Here is a 26,240-nt window from a genome sequence, read left to right on the forward strand (position 1 = left end):
CCTTCATTAGGATCTGCTTATTCTACCACCTTCTGCATTGACATTATCTTAGCATCAATAGCACTTGTAACCATTCGATTTTAGCCTATGCCTCAATCCAAAGGGATAGTATGGGCAGGAAAAATCACTGCCATTTAGTGTACTCAAACAAAGTGATTATAGTTTTCCTCACTCATATTCTGCAATACATTGACAAACTTGATTTCTAATGGACACCAAAAATTCTGAAACAGGCATCAGCCTCAGGTAAAGAGATCTGTAGGTTTTAATAAGAGTTTGGTGGAATGGAGCAGGGGCATGTCACGATTTTTGATTTGGGAAGGTCCAATCCAGGGAGGAGTCCAAACTGTTGGGTGGGGAGGATATTTTATCCCTGACCCTGGGGGGACTGGTTGTTTAATCCTAAACTGAAGAATGAATGCTTCATGGGTAGGATGGTGGTGGGATTTGATAGGATGGAGTCGTAGGTTGATTCTAGGGAACAAGGTAAGTTCGTAGGGTAAGAGGACAGACGGCAGGAAATACCCTCAACAGTGATGTAAGGGGCAATTGTGCTTTCCCTTAAAGCTGCTGGAGATCCGGCTAAACAGGTTTGAACATGTCAAGCTTAAATATTATGATAGGTTTCCGGCTCATTATAAAGTTGAAATGGCGATGTTACTTCTTGGGAGCTAGTTGACTGCTCCAGTCCTTAATTCTGATTTTTTCAAACCCAGATTGGAGCTGGGCTGGGGCTCGGTTTCAACTCATCAAAATTTTTATTTCTTCCCTTATCCTGACGTAATCATTTTTTGGAGGTTAAAACCCATCTCATTATGTCCAATGCCAAGCATTTCATGACTTTGAGCAACTTGAAATAATAGGAATGTCACTCAAGAGTAGTGTGACAGGAGTGATAGGTAAATATTCACTGCAAGGACCTAGCACTTATAATAACTTTCTGAATTAAGCCACTTTTCAAATATCGAGTACAAATCTGGTCAGTTAAAGATGTTGCTAAACTTGAGACGGGGCAGAAAAGATTTCCAAGGATGTTGCCAGAACTGGATGGTTGAGTTACCGGGAGAGGTTGAATAGGCTGGGGCCTTTTGCCTGGAGCATCAGAGGCTGAAGGGTGATGTTAAAGATATTTTTAAAATCATGAGGGGTGTGGATAGGGTGAATAGCCAAGGTCTTTTTCCTACGGTGGAGGAGTCTAAAACTAGAGGGCAGAAGTTTAAGGCAAGAGGGGAAAGATTTTAAAAAGACCCAAGAGGGTAACTTTTTCATGCAGCAGGTGGTGAATGCATGGAGCAAGCTGCCAGAGGAAATGGTGGAGGTGGATACAATTACATCTAAAAGGCAGCTAGATAGATGGGAATATGAATAGGAAGGGTTTAGAAGGATATAGGCCAAATGCTGGCAAATGGGACTAGGTCAGATTAGGATGCTTGGTCAGCACAGATGAGTTGAACTGAGGAGTCTGTTTCTGTGCTGTATGACTCTATGAGTCTGAGTACCTGAGGCCTGTTATCTTTGAGGCAGAAGAATTTAGAGAGTTCTTTATCTCTCCCGATGTCTCATGCTCTGTTTTTCTCTCTCTCAGACACAAAGAATGATGTGTGTTCTCACAGGTGAAGGAAGAAATTGTTCTTGTTTGAAAAATCCTTTACTCGCTAAACTTCCATAGTTAAGCTGGAAATGTTGAGTAAGTATTCAAAGAAGGTAGCTAAGTGCATCTCCTCACATGAAGCGTAGAGAACAGTTGATTGGGTGCATTGGGAGCACTGTGTACTTTTCAGTCATGTGTTTTATATAAATAAATCCGTGAAAAACTGAGGATTTGCCATAGATTAGTAAAAGGCTATCTCAGTCCACCTGTTTTAAAGAAAGGGGAATTCATGTATGACATTTCAAGTTTTCTTAGCAGGTTCTCTGTTATGAACTGTGGTTTTTTCATATTGATTACATTGATATTGAACTGTAAAAGACACATTTCAGATCACAGGATCAAAGTGACCCAAGCTGAACCACAGAGAATATTTAGCTGAGCCAATTCAGCTAAATTGGAACAGGAACCAACTGTGTTTGTGTACATTTGCGCATACCTAGTTTCCTGAAAAATATTCTATCTAAATTTTCTGTTTTATACATTGAGCCAGCTAACCTTGTCATTGGTGCACGCAAGCCAGGACTTATCAGTTCTGGTCCTCAGCCTGGCTAAATGGGAAGGGTTCGTGATAGAAAGGGCATACAGCTCTAAAGTTACCCACCAAAACCAAAAACCATAAATGAAATGAATGCAATGAACCAACATTGTGGCAACACCATGTAAAAGGGGAAAAGCCAGGGGAGTAGCCATGGGTTGCGCCAATTGTAGTTCAGTGAGTAAGTCTCTCACTGTTGGCTTTAAAGGTGGTAGGTTCAAATCCCACTGCAGAAACTTAATGATAAAATCACAGGTGAGGTGCCACTGAGGGGGTGCTGCTCTTTTTAGAGGTGCATTTGTTTAGATAACACATTAAACCGGGGTTCCATCTTTCCAGAGGTAAATATCAATTATCCCATGGCCACATGTTGGCTCAGCGGTTAGTATTGCTGGCTCACAACACCAGGGACCTGGGCTCAATTCCTTGGTTGACTGTCTTGTGTGGAGTTTGCACGTTCTCCCCATTTCTGCGTGGGTTTCCTCTGGGAGCTCTGATTTCCTCCCACAGTACAAAGCTGTGCAGATTGGATGGATTGGGCATGCTAAATTGTCCATAGTATTCAGGGATGTGCAGGCTAGGTGAGTTAGCCATGGGAAATGCAGGGATAGGGTAATGGGGTGTGTCTGGGTATGATGCTCTTCAGAGGGTCAGCCTGGACTCAATGGGCTGAATGGCCTGCTTCCAAACTGTAGGATTCTATGATTCTAAAGAGTATGGTTGCCCTGGCCAATAACTGTTCCTCATTTACAATCACTAAAACAGATGGTCTGATCAATATCTCATTACCTTTCTTGCAAAATCAGCAGTTGCATTATGTTATAATGGTGATTCTACTTCAATAATAATTCATAGAATGTAAAACATTTTGGAACATCCCAAGGTAATGAACTGTGCTATAAGAATTCAAGTTCTTTTTCTCATTCTGTGATGCCCTACAAGGAAGTTCCAAACAGATTAGTGAACAGTAAATTACATTGCTAGACTGTAGTACAAGTTCTCCTTTTTTATTTGATTAAATACTGTGCCCAGAGACAGTGTACTATTTGCCCCAAGCCTCCGGCATGTTGCAGCTATCACTGTCAGCAGAACTTCAAGATAAATGCTCTAAGCGTGCATACAACTCTCTCTCTCCATCTCTCAACCTCCTGAATAACAATATCTATACAACATCTTTAATGCAGAAAATACTTCATACACTTTGGAAATGTCATGAGGTAATAGTGGTTGCCCTGCCAAAGAGGAAAATATAAGGAGGAGAGGGAGTTGAAATGGAATAGTATAAATGATGCCTGAAAGAGCATGAGATTTAATTAGTTGATGACATTGCAAAATGAGTACACTAGAAGCAAAAACGTTAGAGGCACTGAGAGATCTACAGTTGCAAAACTGAAAGAATAAAAAGGGTGAAAACAAAATTATCTAAACTTAGTGATGAGAAGCTTAATTTGGAAATATTGGTGGACTGCAACTTAATGTAAGCAAGTCAAGGCAGAAATGATGGGTGTGGATGTCTTGGTGCAGTATATTATAGTGAAGCTGATGAACCCAAGCTTGTAGAACAAAGCTGGCCAGAATAGCATTGGAATAAATTAATATGGTGATGGTAATAGCATAGATATAAGAATTTCACTTAAAAGGCAATGACACAAAAGTAGATGGCCATTTGATTTAAGAAGACATCAATGGAAACAATGCTTTCTTTCAAATTTACTTATTGAGATGTTTTCTTAAATACGTGATTACAAAATGTTGCTTGAAGTATCCACATACATGCATCAAGTATTACAGGGCAAAGTCTGGACAGTATTCTGAAGGATGCTGTACCTACTCAGCTGAATCAGAACATTGACTGGAAACTCTGCTTAATCTTGAATAGAATGTTTGGTATGAACAATCTGATTCAACCTCAGACAACAGGCATGTGGACTCAGTGGCTGAGGTTTAGTGTTTGTGTTAGTGCAGCAGAAAATTGGTTCAGCCTTGGTTCTATTTCACTGGAAGTAATTTGAGCTAATCCAGGACTGGCTATTAGACAAAGACAGTGGCAGCTGAAGGGTCAGGAGATGTACTGAAGACAACAGAGCTAGCTGTAAGCAGCACATAGAAACTAATCTCATGTCTTTGGATGTTGTCTTCATAGGGCAATATGTAGAAAAAGATGACAAGGTGGGAGACTCCAGAAGTCACAGTGTGGAGGTGGTATGATGATGCTATCATTTTTAAAAAGGTTATTTTGCCCTTGGGGTTTTTTTGAAGAAAGGTCATAAAGGCAGAGACACTGAAATGTCTGGGCATGCGCCTTTTTTAACAATGATGTGGTGGAGCTAATGTTGGACTGGTGTGTATAAAGTTAAAATTCACACAAAACCAGGTTATAGTCCAACAGGTTTATTTGCAAGTCCAAGCTTCATCTGATGGTTGTGTCTGTGTCTGGGCCTGTGCCTATGAGTGCGTGTGTGTGTGAGAGAGAGAAAGTGTGTGTTTATGTGAGTGTGAGTGTGCGTGTGTGAGTGTGTATGTGACAGTGTCTGTGCAGGTGTGCGAATATGTGCATGTAAGTCTGTGTGTGGGAGTATATAGTGAGTCAGGGTTACCAATAGTGTGACGTGAACCCAAGGTCACGGTTGAGGTTGGCCTCATGGATATGGAGCTTAGCTATCAGCCTATGCTCGCCGATTTTGTGTTGTTGCCTATCTCAAAGTCCACCTTGGAGGTTGCTCACCTGAAGATAGTGTCTGCCTGGCTTGCCTTTTCCCTCCAGCTTGTCTCTGAAGTATTTAGTTTGTCCTTAACTCTCTCTGATCTGAGATAGCTTCCAAACCCGAGCTTCCCTAGCTTATGGATCCATGTGTTAATTCTTAGACATCAGGCAGAAATATTGCCTGTCTGCTACTCTGTGCTCCTGAACATAAACCTGAACTGGAAAGGGTATGACATTTTTAATTCCCCAAGCTGGTAAAGCATACAGATAGCATAAACTGTCACAATGATTCATTCCTGCTGGCACAAGAATCAAGTGGGAAAGGTGACCCAGCCATGACTAATAAGTGACATTTATCATAAATTGCAACAGATGTGAGGACTGAAAGAAATTTATATTTAAGTAAAGGAGGATAAAGGGATTACCGAAGAGGGGTAAAGTAGGGTTCAGGAGTAAGCTTTTAGAGAACATACAAACTGATAGTAAAAGCTTCTTTAGGTATGTGAAGATAAAAATTGTTAGGGAAGACAATCAGAAATATTACAGGTTATAATAAGGAATAAAGAGTTGGCAGACCAATTAATACATACTTTGGTTCTGTATTCACAAATAAAGCACCAAAAATATTGCGGAATATAAGATCTGGTGAGAGGAACAAATTGAAAGGGAAACTGATGGGATTAAAGGCCAACAAATTCCCAGGGCCCCATAATCTACATCTCAAAGTACATATGGAAGTGGCCCTGTAAATAGTGGACACATTGATGGTCATCCTTCAAGATTCTATTGACTTTGGAACAGTTTCTATGGATTCGAGGAAGCCAATGTAACCCCATTATTTTAAAAACGAGGTAGAGAGAAAACAAGGGATTATAGGCTGGTTACTTTAACATTTGTATTGGAAAAAGTGCTACAGTCCATCACAACAGATTTAATAGCAGACCACTTAGAAAACAGTAACAGGTTTGGATAGAGTCAACATGTATTCATGACATAGAAAAAGGTATTTTTCAAGGGTTGATAAGTAGCGTTGATAAAGGGGAACTAGAGTGTGTGGTTTACTTGGACATTCAGAAGGCATTCAATGAGATCCTACATAAGAGTTTTGCATGTAAAGTTAAAACATATGAGATTGGGTTATATATTGACATGAATTGAAAATGGGCAAGTAGACAGGAAATAGAATAGGAATAAACAGATCATTTTTTGGGTGGCAGCCAGTGACTAGTACTTTACCACAAGGATCAGTGTTTGGATCTCAGTTATTCATGGAGAAAGTGAGGACTGCAGATGCTGGAGATCAGAGCTGAAAATGTGTTGTTGGAAAAGCGCAGCAGGTCAGGCAGCATCCAAGGAGCAGGAAAATCGATGTTTCGGGCATGAGCCCTTCTTCAGGAATGAGGAGAGTGTGCCAAGCAGGCTAAGATAAAAGGTAGGGAGGAGAGACTTGGGGGAGGGGCATTGGAAATGCGATAGGTGGAAGGAGGTCAAGGTGAGGGTGATAGGCCAGAGTGGGGGTGGGGGCGGAGAGGTCAGAAAGGTTAGGAAGGTGGTTCTGAGTTCGAGGGTTGGGAATGAGACAAGGTGGGGGGAGGGGAAATGAGGAAACTGGAGAAATCTGAGTTCATCCTTTGTGGTTGGAGGGTTCCTAGGCGGAAGATGAGGCGCTCTTCCTCCAGCCGTCTTGTTGCTATGGTCTGGCGATGGAGGAGTCCAGGGACCTGCATGTCCTTGGTGGAATGGGAGGGGGAGTTGAAGTGTTGAGTCACGGGGTGGTTGGGTTGGTTGGTCGGGGTGTCCCAGAGGTGTTCTCTGAAAAGTTCCGCAAGTAGGCGGCCTGTCTCCCCAATATGGAGGAGGCCACATCAGGTGCAGCAGATGCAATAAATGATATGTGTGGAGGTGCAGGTGAATTTGTGGTGGATATGGAAGGATCCCTTGGGGCCTTGGAGGGAAGTAAGGGGGGAGGTGTGGGCGCAAGTTTTGCATTTCTTGCGGTTGCAGGGGAAGGTGCCGGGAGTGGAGGTTGGGTTGGTGGGGGGTGTGGACCTGACGACGGAGTCACGGAGGGAGTGGTCTTTTTGGAACACTGATAGGGGAGGGGAGGGAAATATATCCCTGGTGGTGGGGTCCGTTTGGAGGTGGCGGAAATGACAAAGGATGATACGATGTATCTGGAGGTTGGTGAGGTGGTAGATGAGGACCAGTGGGGTTCTGTCTTGGTGGCGGTTGGATCCTCTAATACTTGTAGGCAATAATGATGTTCATATAGATCACATGATACAAATTGACAACAGTAACTATGAGAATGAGTTTATTGAAAGCATTTGGGACAGCTTCTTGGAAAAACATCAACCAGGGAACAGTCTATTTTGAATCTAGTAGTGTTTAATTTGGCAAGGGCACAGAAAAGAAGAATTATGAGTAATTAGATAGGATAAGTCAATGATCAGATAATAAAGGATTATTAAGTCAAGAGCTATCATAATGTCATACAATTTCATATTCAGTTTGAGGATGGGAAACTTGGTTCTGTAACAAGTATCTTAAGCCTAAATAAAGACAACTGAAAAGATGTTGAGACAGAGTTGGATTAGATTCCCTACAGTGTGGAAACAGGCCCTTCGGCCCAACCAGTCCACACCGACCCTCCGAAGAGTAACCCACCCAGAGCCATTTCCCTCTGACTAATGCACCTAACCCTCGAACTCAGCACCAGCTTCCTAACCTGCAATCTTCTTCCTGACCTCTCCGCCCCCACTCCCACTCCGGCCTATCACCCTCACCTTAACCTCTTTCCACCTATCGCATTTCCAACGCCCCTCCCCCAAGACCCTCCTCCCTACCCTTTATCTTAGCCTGCTTGGCACACTCTCCCCATTCCTGAAGAAGGGCTCCTCCAACCCTGGCAACATCCTTGTAAATCTTTTCTGAACCCTTTCAAGTTTCACACCTTTCCAATAGGAAGGAGACCAGAATTGCATGCAATATTCCAACAGTGGCCTAACCAATGTCCTGTACAGCAGCAACATGACCTCCCAACTCCCAACTCCTCTGACCAATAAAGGAAAGCATACCAGACGCCTTCTTCACTATCCTATCGACCTGCGACTCCACTTTCAAGGAGCTGTGAACCTGCACTCCAAGGTCTCTTTGTTTAGCAACACTCCCTTAGACCTTACCATTAAGTGCATAAGTCCTGCTAAGATTTGCTTTCCCAAAATGCAGCACCTCGCACTTATCTGAATTAAACTCCATTTGCCACTTCTCAGCCCATTGACCCATTTGGTCAAGATTCTGCTGTAATCTGAGGTAACCCTCTTCACTGTCCACTACACCTCCAATTTTGGTGTCATCTGCAAACTTACTAACTGTACCTCTTATGCTCACATCCAAATCATTTATGCAAACGACAAAAAGTAGAGGACCCACCACCGATCCTTGTGGCATTCCACTGGTCACAGGTCTCCAGTCTGAAAAACAACCCTCCACCACCACCCTCTGTATTCTACCTTTGAGCCAGTTCTGTAACCAAACGGCTCGTTCTCCCTGTATTCCGTGAGATCTAACCTTGCTAATCAGTCTCTCATGGGGAACCTTGTTGAATGCCTTACTGAAGTCCATATAGATCACATCTACCGCTCTGCCTTCAACAATCCTTTTTGTTACTTCCTCAAAAAACTCAATCAAGTTTGTGAGACATGATTTCCCACGCAGAAAGCCATGTTGACTATCCTTAATCAGTCCTTGCCAATTAGGAGAAAATTCTTCACCCAGAGAGTGGTGGACCTGCGGAATTCTCTGCCACAGAAAGTGATTGAGGACAAAAAATTGATGTTTTTCAAGAAGGAGATTCATGTAGTTCTTAGGGCTTAAGTGATTAATGGGTACCCTGTAAAACAGGGAACTTGATACTGAGTTGGATGATCATCCATGATCATGCTGAGTGGCAGAACAGACTCGAAGGGCCAAATGGCCTTTTCCTATTCCTACTTTCTATGTTTCTATGCATAGACAGAACAAATTGAGCAGCTAAACGTGAAAATATACTAAGGGACATCAAAAGAGAAGGTAACCCAGCCTCCCATATAGTGACAATGACTAAAATATGATTAAACATTTCTATTAGATTGTACTTTGGGCTTATAATCTCATTAATGCTTTTTGTAGCTCTGAAGTATTGTAAGCAGCAGATGTGTAGCTTTTCATTGCCACAGATATAGCACATTGACATTATCCTGCATTGTGCAGAGCCTGACGCTTCATTGTGCAATGATATACAGCTTGGCATTCAAAGTGTAGCCCAACATTGCAATGTTCCAGTTTCTCCCTTGCTGAATCTAAGTAATTTGAAATGCTGCAGAAACAAAAAATAAAATTGCTTCTACCTTTAGATATCCAGAAAAACACTAACTTTTGTGTTTGAATCTGTTAGGAAACATTTCAAAGGTCTCTAGTAGTCCAAACTAAAATATGGGCAAAAGTGAGGACTGCAGATGCTGGAAACCAGAGTTTAGATCAGAGTGTGCTGGAAAAGCACAGCAGGTCAGGCAGCATCCGAGGAGCAGGAAAATTGACGTTTCGGGCAAAAGCCTGCCTCCATTCCTGATATCAATTTTCCTGCTCCTCGGATGCTGCCTGACCTGCTGTGATTTTCCAGCACCACTCTGATCCAAACCAAAATATAGCTCAGCAAGGGCCAAATGATTCTCTTGGGCCATGAATAAACTGCTGAGTTGCATAAACATGCCTACAGGAGCTGCTTATTCAGGTAGTTTCTGGAAGCCTTTCCTTCCTGATTGCTGTCTGTGGGTCAGGAAATCGAGGATCCAGTTGCAGAGGAGGGGAGCAGAGTCCAGGTCTTAGAGATTGGAGATGAGTTTGGTTGGAATTATGGTGTTGAAGTTGGAGCTAAAATCACTTAATAAGAGTTTGACTTAGGTGTCCTTGTTACCCAGATGTTTCAGGGATGAGTGTAGGGCCAGGGATATGACATCTGCTGTGGACCTATTGTGATGGTAATCTGGGAGTCTGGAGTTGATGTGTGTCATGCCTCAACCCTCACAAGTTCTTCATTATGATGGATGTCAGAGCCACTGGGTAGTGGTCATTAAGGCACATTGCCTGATTTTTCTTTGGCACTGGGATGATAGTGGTCTTTTTGAAGCAGGCGGGAACCTCAGATCAGAGTAAGGGGAGGTTAAAGATGTCTACAATTACTCCTACCAGTGGGATCTGAATGTACAGCCAGGGACTCCATTCAGGCCAATTGCTTTCTATGTGTTCACTCTCAGGAAGGCCAATCTGATGTCTGCAGTGTTAACTGTGGGTAAAGGTGCACCCAAGGCTATTGGAGCAGGTGACAGTGTTTCACTAACCTTCTGTTCAAAATAAGCATAAGAAGCATTGAGGAGGGATGCATTATTGCTCACAAATTATCCATGCTGGGCCATTCAATGCTACAGTCGAGAAAGCACACCAATGCCTTTACTTCCTCAGAAGGCTAAGGAAATTTGGCATGTTCAGAATGATTCTTGCCAATAGATCTTATAGATGCAACATAGAAAGCATCCTATCAGGATGCATCCCAGCTTGATTTGGCGACTGCTTTGTCCAAAATTGCCATCCTTCCATTGACTCTGTCTATGCTCACTGCTGTCTCAGGAGGGCAACCAACATAATCAGAGAGCCTCCCAGGCCGGTTACACATTCTTCCACCCTCTTCTGTTGGGCCGAAGATACAAAAGATTGAAAACACATACCAACAGATTTAAGAACAGCTTCTTCCCTGCTATTATCAGACATTTGAATGGACCTCTCAAAAATTAGAGTTGATCTTTGTCTGTGCCTTCTCTGTAGCTGTCACACTATATTTTGCATTCTATTCTATTACACTGATGTATTTATGCAAGGCTTGATTTTTCTGGATAGCACGCAAAACAATACTTTTCACCGTGTATTGATACATGTGACAATAATAAATCAAATCAAATATGAAGTAGTGTTGTTGGAATCAGTGGTGCGCATCAGGCTACATGTAATAAGGGTGCCCTGCTTTTGACCTTGCAAACTTCATGTGGGCCTGCACTACCAACAGGGCACTGACATGCTAAAGGTATGATCATAACTGAGGAAGTATGCAAGTGCAAAAATCACGAGCTTACACTCCATGTGTACAGCATCATTAATTGAGAATGTGGGTCTAAGACTTAACATCTATGTTCAATGCATCATGTGGCTCTCTGCTGGCAGCCTACAAAGTGAAATGCAGAAGTTTTCTCTTATTAGCATTATGTCCAAGAACAAACAGCATGAACATGTCCAGCTCTTTGCTGAAATTTCGAGCATTGAATTGCACAAACAGGTTGGAAATTGTTTCAGGCTGAAACTACTTTCTGTGCAAGTTTTAGTAAATGTATCAAATGCCTGAATTAAATTCTTGTGGTAGCTGTTTTAACAGAGGTGTCAACTGAGTTAAAATTAAAAGGTTAGTAACTAATCAAATTTTAGTTGAGCATGTGAACACATTTCTCAGAAATAGCTCATAAAGTCGCTTAAAGTCTGAGTTGTACCATTAATGTGTCTGGCAACTTAATGGAACAGTGACTTTAGAATTAACTGAGTTGGCACAAAATACCAGGACTTATTTTCTCTGCTTTATGAATTAAGCTTCTTAATTCAAAAGCAATTCATATTCAGAAATAAGTTCAGAGCTTTTCCGATAATGTAGCCTCCAAGTTAGAGATCCAGTTCAGTCCATCTTAAATGCTCCACGTTGTTTTGTGTTGTTAACTAAAACAATTCTACAATTTGAAATGAAATGATATGCCTAAAGCAGCGTTTCCCGAGGTTTCAGTTTTCATACTGCCGAGGGAATGAGGCGATTTTCTGGCCAGATGCCTGTTTACTTTTCTTGCAGCACTGAAGTTGAACGCCTCATTTGTAGAAGTAATGAGACCATTGTAACTTGCCCAATGCATCCCTGCTGTTTGTTTCACACAAATCTGCATAATTAAATATGCTTAAGATTCTTCATCAAACTCTGTTTTATGCTCACATCAGTCTGTTACAGTATAAGATAGAAAAAGCAAAATTGTATGGGCCAGACACTAGCATATTTCATAGATACAAAAATATCATTGTCCTTTCTTTCAAACATAGAAAGTAATTGAAAGAGAAATAGTTAAAGTGTCGGAAATTCACATGCACCGCTCATGGAAGCAAAGCAGTGACCATGGGAATAGAAAATTCCTTTGACAGTGTTCCTGCCAAGTTTTTGGCATGTCCTTGGCCAAGTAGGGGTTGTATTGCTGAAGTCTACAGAGACTAGAGAAAGGATGAATTGAATTTAGTTCTCCTTTGTGAACACTGGGAGAGAAAAGGACACGGCAAAGCTTTTATTGACTAAACTCCAAATCTAGTGTGTCAAACTGGGAAATTGCTCAGTCAGATGAAAGCCAAAAATGGCCTGGTTTTAGTGTGGCTGAGACAGAGGAATCAATCTGAAAAACAACAGTGCCATTTAATGGTTGCAAGACTGGAAAATCAATGGAATACAGCTGAATTGCTAAGTTGAGTGCAGAGAGATTTGTGGGTTTTTCTTTCAATAATCTTGTTGCAAGATAATGACTATTGAGTAGCAATAACTTTTTCAAAAACAACAACTTGGATATGTATAATGCCTATAACTTGATGCTTTACTGGAGTATGTTTAAAGAACATTTGACACCAAGTTTCATCAGAAGACGTTAAATAGTGACTAAGAAAGCTTATGAAAGAGATTGGTGTTTGCATGTACTTAAGAACAGAAAAGAAGAGATAGTTAAAAAAAGGTGATGGCGTGCTTGCCTTCACTGTTATAGAATCATAGAGATGTACAGCATGGAAACAGAGCCTTTGGTACAACTCGTCCATGTCAACCAGATATACTAAATTAATCTAGTCCCATTTGCCAGCTCTTGGCCCATATCCCTCTGAACCCTTTCTATTCATTTATCCATCCAAATACCTTTTAAATGTTGCAATTGTACCAGGTTCCATCACTTCCTCTGGCAGCTCATTCCATACATGCACCACCCTCTGCATGACAAAGCTGTCCCTTAGGTTCCTTTTAAATCTTTCCGCTCTCACCTTATACATATGCCCTCTAGTTTTGGACTTTCCCCCATCCTGGGGAAAAGTCCTTGTCTATTTACCCTATCTATGCCCTTCATAATTTTGAAGACTTCTACAATGTCACCCCTTAGCTCTGATGCTCCAGTGAAAATAGCCCCAGCCTATTCAGCTTCTTCTTATAGTTCAAAAGCTCTAACCCTGGCAACATCCTTGTAAATCTTTTCTGAACCCTTTTAAGTTTCACAAAGTCCTTCCACTAAGAAGGAAGCCAGAATTGGATGCAGTACTCCAAAGTGGCCTAAGCAATATCCTGTGCAGACATAGCATGACCTGCCAACTCCTTTGTTCAATACACTGACCAACAAAGACACTGTCCTATCTACCTGTGACTCCACTTTCAAGGAGCTATGAACCTGCACTCCAAGGTCTCTTTGTTCCGTAACACTCTTCAGGATCTTACCATTGAGTGTATAGGTCCTGCCTGATTTGTTTTCCCAAAATGCAGCACCTCACACTTATCAAAATTAAACTCCATCTGCCACTCCTTGGCCCATTGGCCTATCTGATCAAGAACCCATTGTACTCTGAGGTAACCATCTTCTCTGTCCATTATATCCCCAATTTTGGTGTCATCTGCAAACATACAAACTGTATCTCCTATCTTCACATCCAAATCATTTATATAAATGACAAAAAACAGTGGACCTAGTACTGATTCTTGTAGCACACTGCTGGTCACAGGCCTCCAGTCTGAAAAGCAACCCTCCACCACCACCCTCTGTCTTCTACCTTTGAGCCAGTTCTGTATCCAAATGGCTAATTCTAATTCCATGAGATCTACTCTTGCTAATCAGTCTCCAATGGGGAACCTTGTCAAACACCTTACTGAAATCCATATAGATCACATCTACTGCTCTGCCATCTCTGTCCAAGATGGTTCATGAAGTGATGTTCAACCTCCTCGTGGGAGCATGAGGTGTTCATGCTCCCATGAGGATGTTGAACAGTTCATCAACTTCACAAACACCTCGTACTCCCGCAAAGAAATTGAACAGTTCATCAACTTCACAAACACCTCGCACTCCCACAAAGAAATTGAACAGTTCATCAACTTCATGAACACCTTCCACCCTGACCTCAAGTGCACCTGGACCATCTCGGACACCTCCCTCTCCTTCCTGGACCTCTGCATCTCAATTTCTGGCGATCGACTCAACACGGGCATCTACTTCAAACCCACAGACTTCCACAGCTACCTGGACTGCACCTCCTCACCCCTCCACTCCTGTAAAAATGCTATCCCTTACTCCCAATTCCTCCGCCTCCGCTGCATCTACTCACAGGAGGACCGATTCCACTCCAGAACATCCCAGATGGCCACCTACTCCAAGAACAGCAATTTCCCCTCCCACATGGTCAACAATGCCCACCAGAGCATCTCCTCCACTTCCCTCACCACCGCCCTTGAAACCCACCTCTCCAAACACAACATGCACAGAGCCCCCCAGGGATACAGCCCCTCCGGAAACAACGCATCATCTTCTGCCATTTCCACCACGATGGTCATACCCCACCACCAGAGATACATTTCCCTCCCCACTGCTTTCAGTATTCCACAGAGACTATTCCCCCCACACATCCCTTATTAAGTGCACGCCTCCCACCAACCCACCCTCCACTTCGGGCACCTTCTCTTGCCACCGCAAGAAGTACAAAACCTGCGCCCACACCTGTCTCCCTCACCTCCATCCAAGGCCCCAAAAGATCCTTCCACGTCCAGCAAAGATTTTCCTGCACATCCAAACACCTCATCTACTGTATACATTGCTCTCGATGTGGTCTCCTCTATATTGGGGATACAGGACGTCAACTTGTTGAATGTTTCACAGACTATCTCTGGGACATGTGCATCAAATAACCCCACCATCCTATGGCTGATCACTTCAAATCCCCCTCCCACTCCACCAAGGAAATGCAAGTCATGGGCCTCTTCCACTGCCAAATCCTAGCCACCTGACGAGGGGAGGAAGAACCTCACACTTATCAAAATTAAACTCCATCTGCCACCCCTTGGCCCATTGGCCCATCTGATCAAGATCCCGTTGTCTTCTGCCTTGGGATACTTCAACCACACAGAATCAATGTCAATTTCATTAGTTTCCTCATCTCCTGTCCCTTCTTATTCCAGACCTAACCCTCCAATTTGGCACTGCCCTCTTGAACTGTCTTATTTGTTCATCATTCTTCCCATCTATCTGCTCCACCCTCCACTCTGACTTACCACCATCACCTACCACCTCCATCCACTTATCGTATACATAGCTAGCTTCCCCCAACCCCACCCCCTCCCATTTATTCCTCAAACCCCTTAGACACCCCCCCACCCCCCACATTCCTGAAGAAGAGCTTATGCTTGAAAGGTTGACTCTCCTGTTCCTCGGATGGTGCCTGACCAGCTGTGCTTTACCAGTGCCACACTTTTAGTACCTAATTGGGGACTGGTCATATGACAGTAAAAACATCTTAATCATCATATCAGACTGTTATAATGAGTACAGTATATCCAAGATATCAAAGATTACAAAGAGATCTTGATCAAATGGGTCAATGGGTTGAGAAGTGGCAGATAGATTTTAATTTGGGTAAATGTGAGGTATTGTGTTTTGGTAAAACAAACAAGGGCAGGATCCATTCAATTAAAAGTAGGGCTTTGGAGTAGTGCTAAAGAACAAAGGGACCTAGGGATTCATATATATGACTCTTTGAAGTTTGCGTCACATGTAGATAGGGTGGTTGTGAAGTCATTTAACACTCTTGCCTTCATTACTCTGATCTTTGTGTATAGGAATTGGGACATCATGTTGAGGTTGTATAGGATGTTGGTGAGGTCTCTTCTGGAGTACTATGTTCACTTCTGTTACAGGAAGAATATTATTAAGCTAGAGAGGGTTCAGAAAAAATTACCAGGATATTGCCGGGAATGGAAAGTTTGAGTTATAAAGATAGGCTGGATAGGCTGGGACTATTTTTATCGGCATGTAGGAGCCTGAGGGGTGACCTTTGAGAGGTTTATAAAATCATGAGAGGTATAGATAAGATGAATGTCTTTATCAAGACTAGGGTGCATATTTTTAAGGTGAAAGGAGAAAAATTTTAAAAAGACACAAGTAACAATTTTTTTTACACAGAGCACGGTTTGTGTATGGAATGAACATACAGAGGAAGTGGTGGATGTGGGTGCAGTTACACATTGAAAACACATTTGGATAAGCACATGAATAAGAAATATTTGGAAGGACATGGGTCATGCACAGGCAAATGGGATTAGTTTAGTTTTGGGATTATGGTGACATGGACTGGTTGGACCGAAGAGTCTGTTTCTGTGAAATATGACTGTGACTCTTGAATTGAAACCAACAAAATTACTTTGGAATATTATAAATTTAAGTGCTGCTCTTTTATCATTGTGATATTACCCAGAGGTGGTTAATTTTAGACCACATGTTATTTTATCATTTCTATGAAACATTTCATTCTGAGAACAAGGAGTACTGTCAGAAGAAATGGATCACAGTGAGATCAGTGGAATCTGTGTGACAACATGCCTTCTTTGAAAGTCAATGCATCTGCTTTCAATTCTCATCAATTTAGAATTAATTCTTTAATTGGTGTGCAAAGTAAACAGAATATATGACAAAAGCAGTGAAATATGAAGCGTAGCCCACTTGAATCACTAATCATAACTTTGTCACTTGCGAGCTATTAGGTTAGCCCACTTATAATATCCCTCTGACTCTCCCATTTATACAGAAGCTTACAGATGTTGAAAAAGTGTCATTGTAGATCTGTTTATACTGTGAGATGATTTCATTAGTAAGGAAGAGAAAATTGTACACGGGTGGCATTTTCTGTCAGCCAACACCACGCATCCACTGCAGAATGCTGACATATAAGCATTTTTTTACTTAAAGCAAACAATCAGAATTTTCTCCCCCTATTATTCTCTTTATTGATCTCATAGTGGGATCCAGTTCCATTGCAGACAGCAGCTTATATGTTTTATTGCATTGGACCCTTCTTGAAGAGGACAACCAGATGGCTAGTCAGCAAAGACAAAGCAATGCTAATCTTTTCTCTGACTCAGTCCAAGAATACTGAGGGCCATTGAAGTTTCACCACCTCTGCTTTAGCTGAGATTATTTAACTGATCACAGTGGGGATAGAAATCATTGTCTTCTTTGTTTGTTCTGCTCAGTACCATCCCATTAATCTCCACCTATTGCCCAATAATTTAACACATGCACTGTGTGAACATCGTAAACATAGCTTTTACTTTGGTAGGAAGTGAAGTTCCATTCCAACTATCGCTGAGTCCAACTTTCAAAACTCCCTACCAAATTAAATTGTGAGAAACCCTTCAACATGGATAGCAGTGGTTCATCACTCAAGGGCATCAAAGGATAGGGAACAAATGCCAGTTTAGCCAGTTTCACGATTGTGCATCATAACACTGGATCACCGATGGACATATTGAAGTTTTAAATTCTAACATATGCTTTTAAAACAGGACTGATACAAACAAAAGAACTGTGGATGTAAATCCACTGATTGTCAGAACAGGGTCTCTGTAAGGAATGTTAAAGAAGATTTTTTTTGGATAACCTTAACTCTATCACTTTTCATTTGTGTATGGGTGTTGGGTTATTATTTCATACATTTGTGTATGGGTGTTGGATTATTATTTCACTTTGTATTTTGTAACCAATAAACTCACTCTTTGATAATTTGGGAAAGTCTGGTTAAATTGTCTCCTTCTTACATATTAATTAATTTAGTTGAGGAAAAAGGGAGGGAATTGTTTTTAATTAACCTTACTGCAACCAACCAAGGGATGAGGTTAGCGAAGAAAGAGGGGCAGAATATCAACGAATCCCTACAGTGTGCATCTAACCTGCACATGTTTGGACTGTGGGAGGAAATTGGAGCACCCGGAGGAAACCCATGCAGACACGGGGAGGATGTGCAAACCCCGCACAGATGACCAAATCAAACGTGAGTCCATGGTTGCTGTGAGGCAGCAGTGCTAACCATTAAGCCACCATATCGCCCTCCTCACCTGGAAACGCAACAATCTGGTATACAAGATGTAGACCATAAGGTACAGGAGCATAATTAAGCTATTGGCCCATCATATCAATTGCCATTCAATGAAGGCTGACATGATTCTTCACCCCATTCTCCTCCCTTCTTTCCGTAACCTTACATCTCTAGACTAATCAAGAACCTCTGTCTTAGATACAGTTAATGACTTGACCTCCACAGCCTTCTGGGGCTTTGAGTTCCAAGATTCACCATACTCTGGCTGAAGACATTTCTCTTCATCTCAGTTCTAAAGGGTTACCCCTTCAATCTGAGGCTGTGCCCTCCTGCCTTTGTCTTCCCAACCAGTGGAAACATCTTCTCCATGTCCAGTCTATCCAGCCCTCTCAGTATGATTGCAGAGAATAATAGAATTACACTGTATGGAAGAGGCCCTTTGGCCCATCAGGTCTGTTCCACTAAATTGTACTACTACCTATACTGGTCCTAATGTCCTGTAAGAGGCCCAAAGCCTTGAATATTATAAAACTTTAAGTGCTCACTCAAGTATTTTTCAAAGACTATGAGGTTTCCTGCATCAACTACCCTCCCCAGTTATGCATTCCAAACCCCTACCACCATCTGGGTGAAAACGGTTTTCCATAAATCCTCTCTAAACTGCCTACCTTTCACTTTAAAATGATGCTCCTTGTTATTGACTCTTCAACTAAGGGCTTATGCCCGAAACGTCAACTCTCCTGCTCTTCGGATGCTGCCTGACCTGCTGTGCTTTCCTAGCACCACACTAATCTCCAGCATTTGCAGTCCTGGAAACAGCTGGTTTCTATTGACCATAGAACATCGAATAGCACAACACAGTACCGGCCCTTCGGCCCATGATGTGCTGCCAAGCATTTATCCTAATCTAAGATGAACCTAACCTACACACCCCTCAATTTGCTGCCATCCATGTGCTTGTCCAGCAGTTGCTTAAATATCCTTCATGTTTTTGACTCTGGTATTGTATTCCACACATCCACCACTCTCTGTGTAAAGAACCTGTCAGTGACATCTCCCCTAAACCTTCCTCCAATCACCTTAAAATTCTGACATCTCCCCTAAACCTTCCTCCAATCACCTTAAAATTCTGACCCCTCGTGACAGCCATTTCTGCCCTTGGGAAAAGTCTCTGGCTAACTAGTCTATCTGTGCCTCTGGCAGGAGGCAGGAGGGCACAGCCTTGTACACCTCTATCAAGTCAACTCTCATCCTTCTTCGCTCCATTATGAAAAGCTCTAGCTCCCGCAACCTCTCTTCATAAGACATTACCTCCAATCCAGGCAGCATCCTGGTAAATCGCCTCTGTAACCTCTCTAAAGCATCTACATCCTTCCTGTAATGGGCGACCGGAAGTGGACACAATATTCTAAGTGTGGTCTAACCAGGGTTTTGTAGTGCTGCAGTAAAATCTCACAGCCCTGAAACTCAATCCCCTTGTAAATGAAAGCCAAAACACCATACACCTTCTTAACAATCCCATAAACTTGTGTGGCAACCTAGAGGGATCTACGTACGTGGACCTCAAGATCCCACTGTTTCTCCACACCGCCAAGAATTCTGTCTTTAACCCTGTATTCAGCATTCCAATTCGACCTTCCAAAATGAATCACTTCGCATTTATCCAGGTTGAACACCGTCTGCCACTTCTCAGTTCAGCTCTGCATCCTGTCAATGTCCTCCTATTCGAAACAAAACAAACAAATTAAATGAGATTAAACCAAAGTAACATGGACAGGCCTAAAAGGATACTGTAACAAAACTCAAACTATCAAAAGGAAACTTACAAGTGAATATCAAACCATCATTTTGGGGGTGTGGAGTGAATAATGTATTGCAGCCCCAATGGTGCCCACTCGTCATGGAAGACCTGAAATGTAGCAATGGACACTGCATGCTCCCTCTCCATGGACACCTGGGTGTTGATGTACGCATGGAAAGGAAACAGGTGCAATGACCCCTTCCATACTGATTGTCTGAACCTGCAATGGATGCTTTAATTGGGCCCAGAAACAAACCAATGAGAATGTTCTCTGATATGCACACATCCCCACACACTTCAGACATGTTATGACACACATCTGGACCAGGTAGGTCTTGAACCCAGGCTTTCTGGTCCAGAGATAGGCATTATTGGGATTAAAGACCGATAAGTCCTCGGGCCATTATGGTCTACATACTAAGGAATTGGCAGCCAAAATAATGGATCCATTGGTTATAATATTCCAAACTTTCTTGGACTTGGGAATTGTTCTCGTGGATTGCAAAGATGCTAATATAACAACCTTATTCAAAAAGAGTGGGGGCCAGAAAGTAGGAAATTACAGACCAGTCAACATATGTTGTTGGGAAATTGATAGAATCCGTTATTCAGAAAGTAATAACTTCAAAACACATAAACCAGAGTTAGCATGGTTTTATGAAGGGTAAATCATGTTTGACTAATTTCCTGCAGTTCTTTGTAACAAGCAATATAGATAATGAAGATCCAGCAAATGTAGTACATCTGGACTTCCAAAAGGCATTTGATGAGGTACTGCAAAAACATTAAATACACAAGATAAGATCACATGGGATTGGGAGTAATTTATTAATTTTGATAGAGGATTGGCTAACCAACAGAAGTCAGACAGTTGGGATAAATGGTTCTTTTTCTGCTTGGCAAGATGTAACTAGTGGAGTTCCACTGGTGCTTGGGCACCAACTATTCACAATCTATATTAATGACTTGGATGCGGGGATAGAAAGTATTATAGCCAAGTTTGCAGATGACGCTAAAATAAGTGGAAAGGTAAGTGGCAGTGAAGAAATAAGAAATTTACCAAAGGACATGGATAGGTTATGTGAATGGGCCAAAATTTGGCAAATGACTTTTAAAGTGGAGGTGTATAAGGTTATTCATTTTGATTAGAGGGATAGAAAGCCAACTTACTATTTAAATGGGAAGCAGGTGAGAAGGAAGACAAATGGAATTTTGGCTAAAATTTACTGCTAAAGGAATAGAATATAAAAGTAGGGAAGTGTTTTTGCAGCTGTACAAGATATTAGTGAGACCGCACAATATTGAACTGCTGCTGTCCATGTGCTGCAGGTGGACCCACAATACAGTTAGCAGTAAGCGAATGCAAAAAGATTTTGTTAAGATGCTCAAAGAAGTTGAAAAAAAAGTCATTAAAGCTCAGAATCACAGTGATGGTTGTGCTAATTACATTCCATATGGAGCCAAGCCTAAGGGATGGTCTCTCTGGGTAAGTCAAATGCTGTGACAGAATTAAATTGCCATTTCTAAGCTACAGACGAGTGTTTGGAAAGTTTACCCCTTTGAATCCACCCTGTTGTTTTTAGTGAACAGCCAAACAAGAGCTGTGGGAATAAAGGGCAACGATGGTTTAATGGTATTATCACTAGACTGCCATACCAGAGACCCAGGTCATGTCCTTGGTACCTGGATTCAAATCCCACCATAGTGAAATTTGAATTCAGTAATAATCCAATCAGGAGTCGAATGAGGGCCATGAAACCATGCTCTGCCGAGCATTTATCTTAATCTAAGATCAATTTAACCTACACACCCCTCAATTTACTGCCATCCATGTGCTTGTCCAGCAGTTGCTTAAATGTACCTCATGTTTTTCAATCTGGTATTGCATTCCAAATATCCACCACTCTCTGTGTCAAAAGCCTGTCTCATGACAGCTATTTCTGCCCTTGGCAAAAGTCTCTGGCTAACTACTGTATCTGTGCCTCTCATTACCTCAAATGAGGACCATGAAACCAACAATTGTCGGGAAAAATCCATCTGGTTCACTGCCATCCTTACCTGGTCTGACCAACACGTGACTCCAGACCCATAGCAATGTGCTTGGCAATTAGGGATGGGAATAAATGCTGGCCCAGCCAGTGACGCCCACATCCTGTGGATAAATTAATAAACAGTGACACTATTTGACTTGCCGTGAACAGAAATGCGCTGTCTGAAAGAATGGTGGGAAGTAAAATCACTTGCATGTTTCAGAAGGGAATTGAATAAATACTTGAAGGCAAAATAAGTGGGAGAAATGGGCTTAATTGGATAGCTTTTTGGATGGTTGGCATTGTCTCGATGGATTGAACAGTCTTCTTCGGCACAATATCATCGCATGATCCCATAAATACACAAAGAAAACACACTCTTGATCTCAATTCTACTGCCTTTTAGTCAATTGATTACAGCCTTTATATTATTGTGGGATATGTCATCACTGCAGCACTGAAACTCCATGCCTGATAAACTCCAACAACTGCTGCTCTTTGAAGGAAGATAACATATGATGAAGTTCAGTGTCAAGAACTCAATCACTCTCTCGCCATCTAGAAATGTATTTCTTTCTGTGGGTGGAAAGAGGAGATCAAACAATTGTTGGGTTTGTCAGGTCATGCATCTTGTAAAGAAAGGATTAGCTGTGTGTTTGAGGAGATTTGAAAGTAGCAAAATTTGCCACTTGTTGCGTAAGTGATAGGCCCAGATATTCACCACTCTCCTTTTTCCCCACACACTGACTGAGAATTGAAAGAAATAATTCAATTATATTTTGAGCATGAGTTTGAACTGAGAACTGATCAAGATTATAAATCCTAGTGAGATTAACCAAATAGCTTGACAGCTGTCAGGATTCATGTTTGCTACAACAGGAATTCTGCAACTACAAGTGTCAAAACTATGTCAAAATATCACAAGTGAATGAAGACATCAGATGTGGCAATTGCTCTTTGCATGAAATGATGGGTAATTAATCTTTTGAATTAGAGTCATTAAAGGTTTGATTGAATTGGCACTGAGAGACAGAACGTCTCAGGTCTATTGTTCTGTTTCTATATAGGTCAATTGAAAACATACAAATAAAGAAACAGTATGTTCTATTTCATGTCTTGGTCTTCCTTCTTTCAACTGCACATTTGCAACTGAACCAAAGTAAGCTGCCTTCTACTAAACAGCAAGAAGGACCTTGGTTGCCGAGACAACTTGCTGACAGAGACTATTAAAGTAAAGATGGCAAATGTCCAGTTTAGTATTTTTTTTCCACTTTTTGTGGAAAGACAGACATTGACAAGAGCTCTGCTGGGGACCCAATAATCAATAAACCTGTTGTTAGAGAAGGAATTATGTCTGATAACCTGAATGTTAATCAGGTGAGAAATTTCACACTTCTGTTCTCTTCAACATCAAAATTATTTAATGCTGTGAGACAGAGACAGTTAAGATATGTCATTGTTGACAGTGGCTGGTGCTATATTCTTGAAACAATGGCTACAGTCAAGGGAAATAATGGCACTTACATATTACCCAAAGGAGCTGCAAAGTGACAAGTGCTGGATTCTACAGATGGTGTCTCTGAATGCTGCAAAAACTTTCTAAAGACCATAGTCCTCCTTTTGGCTGAAGCAAAATAACATTTTCAGCAACTCTCCAGCTCAAATTCTATACTCCAGACAGCTCCCAGTGATTTACCCTCATCTCCTCTGGGTTGCTGATTTATCCGTCTTTGACACTGCAGGTCTGCAGACTGCTTATGTCACTGATTTGCATCAATAACATTGCCCTGAATTAAGGACGTGACTGAAGGTAAACTAAGAAGACTGTGATCAGTACAGATAATTTCAGTGTTATTATCTAATCCATCTGTCACTGGACATTTCACACATCAGTAGCATTGAGCTCATTCACTGTGAGTGTTGGCACTGAGAGAAATTGAAAGCAGAAAGAACCCACCCAAAATTGAATAAAACCACTTTGTAAAGATCATTGTCTAAAAATAATATTTAACTTAGAATTTGCCAATAGTAGTATTAACAGCTAAAACACTGATATATTATTTGCCTGTTATTTTAATGAAGGCTTACTAAGGGTAAAGCAGTCCAAGTGTAAAGCAGACAGAGGAAATTGTATAAGGACATGTATAGCATTAATCTGTAGCACTCTAGGCTATGTACAGGAAAGTGCGTTTATAATTATAACCATTCTCAGACCAGTCTTTTATCAATAAGCAAGATTTCTGGAATAGAATAGGAAAGTACAGCACATAATAGGCCTATGATGTTGTTGCGAGGATTCCAAATTTAAAATAAAATAACCTAACCTATGCACCCCTCAATTCACTGCTGTCCATGTGCATGTCCAGCAATCACTTAAATGTCCCCAATGACTCTGCTTCCGCCACCACCGCTGGCAACACATTCCATGCATTCACAACTCTCTGCATAAAGAACCTACCTCTGACGTCTCCTCTATACCTTCCTCCTAATATCTTAAAACTATGACCCCTCGTGCCAGTCAATCCTGCCCTGGGGAAAAGTCTCTGGCTACTGACTCTATCCATGCCTATCATTACCTTGTATACCTCAGTCATGTCACTCCTCTTCCTCCTTCTCTCCAGAAAGAAAAGTCTCAGTTTAGTCAACCTTTCTTCATAAGACAAGCCCTCCAGTCCAGGCAGCATCCTGGCAAACCTTCTTTGTACCCTCTCAAAAGCCTCTGCATCTTTCCTATAGTAGGGCGACCAGAACTAGACACAACATTCCAAGTGTGGTCTCACCAGGGACTTGTAGAGCTGCAGCAAAATCTCATGGCTCTTAAACTCGACACTTCTGTTAATGAAAGCCAAAACACCATATGCTTTCTTAACAACCCTATCCACTTGGGTGGCAACTTTGAGGGATCTATGCAATTGAACACCCAGATCTCTCTGTTCCTTCACACTGCCAAGAATCCTGTCTTTAATCCTATATTCAGCATTCAAGTTCGACCGTTCAAATTGCATCACTTCGCATTTATCCAGGTTGAACTTCATCTGCCATTTCTCAGCCCAGCTCTGCATCCTGTCTATGTCATGCTGCAGCCTGCAATAGCCCTCGACACGATTAATGGCATCTCCAACCTTCGTGTCATTGGCAAAATTACTAACCTACCCCTCAACCTCCTCATCCAAGTATTTATAAAAACTATAAATAGCAGAGGCCCAAGAACAGAGCCCTGCGGGACCCACTCACCACTGACCTCCAGGCAGAATACTTTCCAATCACTCTCTGCCTTCTGTCAGCCAACCAATTCTGAATCCTGACAACCAAATCTCCCAGTATCCCATACCTCCTGACATTATGAATGAATCTACCATGGGAACCTTATCAAATGCATTGCTGAAGTCCATATACACCACATCTACTGCTCGACCTTCATCGACCTGTCCCATCACCTCCTGAAAGAACTCAGTAAGATTTGTGAGGTATGACCTGCCCCTCACAAAGCCATGCTGACTGCCTTTAATCTCACTATGCTTCTCCAAATAGTCATAAATCCTATCCGTCAGGTTTCTTTTCAAAATCTTGCTGTCAACAGACGTAAGACTGACTGGTCTGTAATTGCCTTGAAAAGAGGAACAACTCCCTTTTTCTCCCTTTTTCTTAAGATTTTGATTCTTCTGGGGTAGGATTCTAATAGGAGCAATTTACTGCAGATGCTGGAATCTGAATTGAAAACAAAAAATGCTGGAGATCATAGATGTTCAGACAGCATCCATGAAGAGAGAGCAAGCTAACATTTCAAGTCTAGATGTCAGAGCTGACATGAAGATTCTAATGGGTTTTGAATCACTCTGTTCACTGTGTGTGAGTCAAAACTCAGAGCATTTGCAAACTTTTGATTATTGATGATCTTCCAGTCAGATTCTTTCCAGCCCTTACCTAATGCCCAAATCCATTCACATGCCTGCAAGAGTGAAAGTGCAACAATTCAGTAACTTCTTTTTTAGTTAGTGCATAAATTTTTGTGCTGAGATCAGTGAGCTTCAAAATTTGCATGACTCTGTAAAACGCAATACTGAATACCAACAGTTATTTCAAAGGTATGAAGGAACACAAGATTAAGTCTTACACTAATACCTGAAACTCCTGAATCACGTAACAAATATTAGAAGCTACAATACTCCCCAGTAATATGCTTGAAAATAAATTCTATTGCAGCTGTTGCTGAGAGCATAAAGCAGCAAAATTAATTATCACATAAAGTCACAGAGTCATACAGTTGTACAGCTCGGAAACAGACCCTTTGGTCCAACCCGTCCATG

General features: G+C 41.7%; 2 long non-coding RNA genes across 1 annotated transcript in view; one reads left to right on the forward strand and one right to left on the reverse strand.

Annotated features, from left to right (window-relative positions):
* LOC148149741 (uncharacterized) overlaps nt 1-26,240 on the forward strand; it is a 461,686-nt gene that overhangs the window by 295,387 nt on the left and 140,059 nt on the right.
* LOC148149742 (uncharacterized) overlaps nt 1-26,240 on the reverse strand; it is a 79,481-nt gene that overhangs the window by 5,974 nt on the left and 47,267 nt on the right. The window contains exons 4-5 of the long non-coding RNA XR_015757411.1: nt 21,962-22,055; nt 19,659-19,823 (exon numbers count right to left, since the gene is read on the reverse strand). This is a non-coding gene — a long non-coding RNA (uncharacterized LOC148149742). The remainder of the gene's footprint in view (nt 1-19,658; nt 19,824-21,961; nt 22,056-26,240) is intronic.

The sequence above is a fragment of the Chiloscyllium plagiosum genome, unplaced genomic scaffold, assembly GCF_037043375.1.
Source record: "Chiloscyllium plagiosum isolate Xiang-an unplaced genomic scaffold, Cpla_swu_hap1 HiC_scaffold_6, whole genome shotgun sequence".
NCBI classification, from domain to species: Eukaryota; Metazoa; Chordata; class Chondrichthyes; order Orectolobiformes; family Hemiscylliidae; genus Chiloscyllium; species Chiloscyllium plagiosum.